Source organism: Heteronotia binoei, chromosome 6, assembly GCF_032191835.1.
Source record: "Heteronotia binoei isolate CCM8104 ecotype False Entrance Well chromosome 6, APGP_CSIRO_Hbin_v1, whole genome shotgun sequence".
Lineage (NCBI taxonomy): Eukaryota > Metazoa > Chordata > Lepidosauria > Squamata > Gekkonidae > Heteronotia > Heteronotia binoei.
In genome coordinates, this window is record NC_083228.1 from 16,074,918 (window position 1) to 16,082,876 (window position 7,959).

Sequence of the window (7,959 nt, forward strand, 5' to 3'; positions counted from 1 at the left end):
TTTCAGCCAGCCCCGCAAAACAGATGCAACAGCCAAGCTGAATCCGGGCTTCCAGATGTGCATGGCAGCCGATTGCAATAATAACCATAACACAGAGCTGTGTTAGTGCAATCCCTCATGGAGTTCTCAAGGCGAGGGATGAGCAGAGGCGATTTGCCATACCCTTTCCTCTGCACGACAATCCTGAGTTGTCTAGGTGCCCTCCCAGGTCTCATTTTGGCCCCTGCCTGGTGGAATGAGCTCCCCCTGGAGATCCAGGCTCTGCGGGATCTGCTCCAATTCCTCAGGGCCTGTAAAACAGCTCTTTTGCCAGGCTTTCAGCTGAGGCAGTGGACGGCACTTGTTACCCGCCTCCCCCCCTTCATTCCATCCCAGTGCTGTAAGACCTGCTGGACCTGGACAATAGGCCTTGTCTGTGAGGCAGAGACTGCCGTTTTAGTCTCTATTGTCACTCTGTAGCTTTAGAGCTTATATGTTTTAAATTGGTCTTTTATTGTTTTTATGATGTAACCTGCCCTGAGCCTAGGCTTCCCAAGGCCAATTCAAGAAATATCTGGGGACTTTGGGGGTGGAGCCAGGAAACTTTGGGGGCAGAGCCAGGAACAAGGGTGTGACAAGCATGATTGAACTCCAAGGGAGTTCTGGCCATCACATTTAAAGGGACAGCGCAGTTTGTAAAATGTCTTCCTTCCATAGGAAATAATGAAGGATGGGGGCACCTTTTGGGGCTCATAGAATTGGACTCCCTGGTCCAATCGTTTTGAAACTTGGGGGGTACTTTGGGGAGAGGCACTAGATACTATACTGAAAATTTGGTATCTCTACCTCAAAAGCAGCTCCCCCACAGCCCCCAAAACCTCCAGATCAATTCCCCATTATACCTTATGAGAATCAATCTCCACATAGATTGGAATAATGAACTGCTCAGCAGACGTTTCCCTCCCCCCCACCCCCGTTTCTGGCAACTCTGAAGCGAGGGATTGGCCTCTACTCATGAGTTGCAGCCAACTTCTTCCAAGTAACACAGACACCCCATCCCAAGAGGAAGCCTTTCCAATCGAAGACTGGAGCCTCTGGAGGGGGAAAGTCACATGGTGGCTTTGGAGGCAGGGCTTCCCCCCCCCCTGCCGGCCAGCTGACTGGGGGCGGGAAGGAGCCTGGGAAAGTGGAAGAACCCCCGCTGGGACTTGGATTGGCAAGCCTACCTGAGCCTGCCCTATGGGAAGGGGGCTAAAAATCAAATCAAATCAATAAATAAATTTTGGGCAGGAGCTCACAGGAGCGGAGCTCTGGAATTTCTGGATTTTATTGTGCTCTCTCTTTCTTACCCCACCCCCAAAAAAGTCTAGATAAGTGTAACTAGAATGATTAAAGGGTTGGAACACTTTCCTTTTGAAGAAAGGTTAAAACGCTTGGGCTCTTTAGCTTGGAGAAACGTCAACTTCAGGGTGACATGAGAGAGGTTTACAATATAATGCATGGGATGGAGAAGGTAGAGAGAGAAGTACTTTTCTCCCTTTCTCACAATACAAGAACTCGTGGGCATTTGATGAAATTGCTGAGCAGTTGGGTTAAAATGGATAAAAGGAAGTACTTCTTCACCCAAAGGGTGATTAACATGTGGAATTCACTGCCACAAGAGGTGGTGGCGGCTACAAGCATAGCCAGCTTCAAGAGGGGGTTAGATAAAAATATGGAGCAGAGGTCCATCAGTGGCTATTAGCCACAGTGTGTATATATATGTGTGTGTATATAATTTTTTTGGCCACTGTGTGACACAGAGTGTTGGACAGGATGGGCCATTGGCCTGATCCAACATGGTTTCTCTTATGTTCTTATGGAGGTGCCAGGGACAAGACCTTCACGTGACCGTTTCTACTTGATCCTTTTAGCTGGAGGCGCCAGGGACAAGACCTTCACATGACCATGTCTACTTGATCCCTTTAGGTGGAGGCACCAGGGACAAGACCTTCACATGGCCATTTCTACTTGATCCTTTTAGCTGGAGGTGCCAGGAACAAGACCTTCACATGGCCATTTCTGTGTGACACAGAGTGTTGGACTGGATGGGCCATTGGCCTGATTCAACATGGCTTCTCTTATGTTCTCTAAGCACCCTCCAAGTTTCAAAAGGATTGGGCCAGGGGGTTCAGTTCTATGAGCTCCAAAAGAAGGTGCCCCTTTCCTTCATTATTTCCAATGGAGGTGGAAGGTGTGTCATCCCTTTAAATGTGATGGCCAGAACTCCCTTTGGAGTTCAATTATGCTTGTCACAACCTTGCTACTTGCTCCACCCCAATTTCTCCTGGCTCCACCCCCAAAGTCCCCAGATATTTCTTGAACTGGACTTGGCAACCCTAAAAGCAGTCATTTTCTCCAGGGGAATTGATTTCTGTTGTCTGGAGACCAGGGGTAATTCCAGGCAATCTCCAACCACTACCAGGAGTTTGGTAACCCTACTCCTGGGTCATTTTTAGTTTGGCACTATAGCTATGAGTGGTGGTACCCACTGAAATATGGCGTTAGGAAGCAGGGAGGGAAACGACCGCCATATAATTTTTCTTATCTGTCTGCAGGTCCAGAAATCAGCATAAAACCTAAAACAGAGCCAATCTTTGGCTGCATGAAGATGGTCACAAATCAGTCCATCGAAATGATTCTGTATAGTGGCCAACCACCACCACCACCCGCTGGCAAAATCAACAGGATATGTTACCCCTCTTCCTGCTCTCGGCATTAAAATGCAAGCTGTTCTCAAAGATGGAAAGTACGTCATAGTCATCTCCTTTTCCTTCCATTTACACCCAGTTTCTAGATAGATCGTTTTTAGCAGCCGGGTTAAGCCAGTGGCTTCAGCGATGGAGTCCCACATTTTAATGCAGTTGTCTTCAGCTGGTGGGGACCACTGTCTTTTCCTTCCTGGTTTAGTTTTCAATTAGAAATGACCCTTTTTAAATGTTCATTCTTTGTTACTTTATATTTGGGTTAATGATCTGACTTAATGATCTTGCACGTTGTTATATAAAGGTAGTCCCCTGTGTAAGCACCAGTCGTTTCCAACTCTGGGGTGACATCGCATCATGTTTCCACAGCACACTTTTTTACGGGGTGGTTTGCCGTTGCCTTCCTCAGTCATCTACGCTTTAATCCCAGCAAGCTGGGTACTCATTAAATTGACCTCAGAAGGATGGAAGGCTGAGTCAACCTTGAGTTGGCTACCTGAACCCAGCTTCTGCCGGGATTGAACTCAGGACATGAGCAGAGCTTGGACTGCAGTACTGCAGCTTCACTACTCTGCCCCACAGGGCTCCTGTTCCATCTATACCTTGTGGCTAATAGCCACTGATGGGCCTCTACTCCATATAAGAACATCAGAGAAGCCATGTTGGATCAGGTCAATGGCCCATCCAGTCCAACACTCTGTGTCACACAGTGGCCAAAAAACCCAGGTGCCATCAGGAGGTCCACCAGTGGGGCCGGGATACCTCACACTGTTGCATCTCCAAGCACCAAGAATACAGAGCATCTCTTGCCCAGAGAGTTCCATCAATATGCTGTGGCTAAGAGCCACTGATGGACCTCTGATCCATATGTTGATCCAATCCCCTCTTGAAGCCGGCTATGCTTGTAGCTGCCACCACCTCCTGTTACAGAAATAAACTAAAGTAAAAAGAGAGTGGAAAACTTAAAAGTATTCTAAATTTCTACAGAAATGTAAGCATTTTGTCCTATGAATGTATTATATATCATTTCAGGAGAACTTATTTTCTGTGCGCACTGAGGATCCAAGTGTACTTTTCAGACATGCTAGGTATGTGCCCTGACCAGACAGGCAACACAACATATACATAAAGCACCATAGAAAAAATCAGTGGAATTTGCTAGGCAAGATAATCTCTCATTCTTTCCACTTTCCTGATTTGGCAGGTGGGATTTTCCTGAGAGTTTATGACAGTTATGTGATGGAATGCAAAACATTATAAATACATCAATGGTGGTGTAGGAGACGATGCCCAAGGGCTTTTTAAGATCAAGAATGCACAGGAACGCAGTTCTGGCTGGCTTGGCGTCAGGGGGTGTGGCTTAATATGCAAATAAGTGCCTGCTGGGCTTTTTCTTTTTAAAAGCTCTGTGCAAAACAATGGTGATATCAGGGGGTGTGGCCTAAGAATTTTCTACAAACTTGGGAGATTCCACCCCCCCCCCCTTTTAGGCTTGCAGAAAAATCTAAAACCTTTTTCAAAATGGAGAGAGGTATTTAAATCCCAGCAGAGCTTTCTTTTGCCCACTTGGACCTATGTACTTGACTTATGGCTGTGTAATCCACCTGACGTCTCAACAAGAGAGGGAGAACCTAAATAAATTAATAAGAACTTGGAGAGAGCGCTGCAAACTGTTATCTCCCCCTCTCCCTTCCAGAGTTCCATGGTAAGGCGGAAGGACACCCCAAACTGTCTCTTAGGCTGCGATCGCACATGCTAAATAATTCAATCCACTTTCAGTGCACTTTTGAACTGAATTTTGCCAGTTTGCACAGTAAAATTACGTTGGAAACTGCATTGAAAGTGGGTCGAAAGTGCATCATTTAGTGTGTGTGATCACAGCCTTATTGTCTCCAGGGTTGGCCCTAGACATCCTAGGCAAGGCTAGCTTCTGATGCCCCCCCCTCCCCACTGATAGCCACCAAGTCAAATGGGGACGCCCAATTTGGTACCCCCAAAAGGCTGGCGCCCTAGGCAATCATCTAGTTTGCCTAGCAGCAGTGCCAGCCCTGATTGTCTCACATATACCACTTCTCAGAGCAGAGAGAAGCTTCAGGAGCTAGTGCTTGCCAGTCTGTGTTTTTCCTTTGGATTCTCCATCTTTCTCTCTCAGTCCAATCTTTGGCATGTTTATTCAGAGTCTGACAGCATTCAGAGGGGCCCTCTCAAAGACAGATGTGGCAACATGATCTCTGACTTTGGTAGGACTTCCTTCTTTTCATGCTCCAAAAAAAGAAAACCCAGCCAAACTGAGGCTTGTGTCCTTGGACTTTGACTCCACACTGTGGCTGGAAAGAGAAATGGCAAGACAAACCAGTTACAACATTATAATTCCATTTGCGAAGGGGAGGCGATAGGAACACTCTCGTCGGTGGTGTTGAGGGCTAATTCATACCTGTGAGACACCACATGAAGTGGTAGGCACTGAGAGATAAATGTGGGATAAATTTGCGTGTGTGAATTTGCCCTCAGTTGCTGCCTATGAAAAGATGTGTACTAGGCTTCCCAACCCCCCCGCCCTGGCGGGGGACTCCAGAATTTATAGCCTCCTCCCCCGCTCTTCAAAAGTCCAGAAGCGGGAGGGGGGGAGGGGAACGGCTCCAATTTCATGCCACTCTCCTGGAGAGAGCCTGCCTGATTCCCTGCACCCACCGAAGGCTCGGCACTGGAGTCCAGTCATCACCCAGGCATGCTAAGAAAGAGCCTAAAAAGAAGGGAAGGGAGGGGGGGGGTGTCTGTCCTGTCCTGTTAGTAAGGAAGATTTGTAGAGCCTGCGTGATTTGTAGATCTCATTGCTCAAACGGTGGTTGGTGTGTAAATAAACATTCCTTCCAGGCACCGAGAGAGGGGAGATCTAGCAAACATTTTCTCCTCACACAAACCTGCCCTGTGCCTTCACTACAGAACAGAAAGGCATGAGGTGTTCTTGATGAGATTTTGAATGATGCATGAACTGATAAACTGCCTTGCCCTCAACCTGTCAGCAGCAACTTCTGCAGAACTTTGCAGTAGAATACTTATTGAGAACTTTTGGGGTTGCTTTGCTTTTAAGACGAAAAGCCTCTCTTCCAGAACAGGAATTGCAGTGGGTGGGTGTAGAGGCAAGGAGTAATCTTCTGACGCTGTTTTGCTCTGCTACTAAGGTGCTTTCTACAATGATTTAAGGTATTGGTTTAGAGTGCTTAAGTTTTCGTTTTATGTGCTTTTCAGCCGGGCTGGGCTAAGCGCAGTCCCAGCCTTGTGTTCTTGTGGAGACTGTTTATTTTTTCATTGTCTTATCTGATTTATTGCCTCCTCTGCTTTTATTGCCTTTGGCTACCCCATGTTCAGCTTAACTTTAGTATATGCTGGCCCGGGTGTCTGGAACATTCTGAAGAAATTTGTCTTAATTTTTAAAACCTTGCTAAAACTTTGAACCCAGTGGCACCTTTAAGACCAACAACGTTTAATTCAAGGTATATTTTTTCATGTGCAAGCATACTTATTCAACTCATTTCCAGATTACAGAAGTCATTTTCACTTGAGAAAATGGGTGTTAAACTAACCTATTTTTTATTTGCTAGCATTGTTTAGCTGAGTTAATTATCTTGCTCTCCTTCCCCCCCCCTTAAGATATAGCAGGGGTTTTTTTTATCACAACAAACACACCAAACAAACCAATCCTATAACAACTGGGGGGAGGGATTTTCCAGGTAAAGATCAGATAGTTTGACAGGAATTGTATTTTTTGTGAAAAAGAAGCAATATAGTTTATTGCATTATGAATATGTTGGTTCTAGATGACATTTAAACATATTTTTGAGCAATGTTTCCTCTAAGCTGAGTTAGTGTGAGCTAGTTCAGTTTTTAGTCTCCAGCTCACACATTTTTGTCTTAGCTCAGGAAAAATGGCCCCACATGAAACTAATTTATGCAGGAGCTCATGACTTCAATGCCAGTAGCTCACAAAGTAGATTTTTTGCTCACATGATCCCACAGCTTAGAGGGAACATTGCTTCTGAGTCTCAGGTGTTCTAAATGCAGTACTGCAGATATTGCTTTGATATTGTGTTCTTTTCTAATCCCACTAAATGGAAAGACGAATAACTGATACTTGAAAGTATTTCCTGGAATTATGGCATATCTCCAGATTACAAAGTCAATTTCTACTGGAGAAAATGGATGCTTTGGAGGGTGGCCTTTGGGAGCATTGTAATCCCCTGAGTTCTGTGTCCTCCCCAGGCTCCACCTCCAAGTCTCCAGGAATACCCCAACCTGGAGCTGGCAACCCTACTCCTGCCTCTGGTCAGTGACAGGTCCTGGCAACCCTAGAGCTATTCTATTACATGATGGTAACCAGAGCTGCTTATTAGGATTTTTGGTAGGGGTGATATATGCAAACCTCCACTCCCAATTGCTAGACATAGAGGAGGACATAATATGCTCTAGTGTGCATATAAGAATTTTCTCTGGTGTGAATTATCTTAAGCTTCCAAATTGCCAAGTTCCTGAAGCATAAAGAGCTACAAATTCTTTTTTGTGGCAAAGGGAATGCAACTGAGAAATACCTGACCACAGAATTACCAGAGGTATGATAGAGCTACTTAGCCTTGTAATTGTGTTTGACCTGAGAAGACAGCAGTAACTAAGTCTTACTAGGTTGGGAATGGCTTCCACTGTTTAAGGGGGAAGCCCATATCTGTTTTGAATTAAGTGACATTATTTAGCAAGCTTTCATCCAAATTTGTCAATTAGAATCTTATCATTTGAATTGAGTCTAGCACTAAAGTCTCTCCCCCCCCCCCCCTTTAGAATCAGGTGTGCTGGAGTATCTAATAAAAGTTCTTCAATAAAAAATTCAGATTAATTACAGCACCTTGCTATATCTGATCATTTTTGCTGGGGAGGGATATATACATTTAGTATTAGAAGAGACCCCATTTTGAAGTGTAGGAGGATAGCCATTGCCCATGGGTTTGAATTTTTTAGATGGACACATTCAATTTAAGTGATGTAGAAATTAGGATTCCTAAACCCCCGTGAAGGGTTTTAGAGGTGGGGTTTGATGCAGTGTGCTGGAAGTGATATAGAGGAGTGAAGCTCAGGAAGTGACATCACTTGACCTTTGACTTGGAAGTGATGTCACTTCCTTGCTCCTGGCTCCACCCCCAAAGTCTCCTGGCTCCACCCCCAAAGTCCCCAGATATTTCTTAAATTG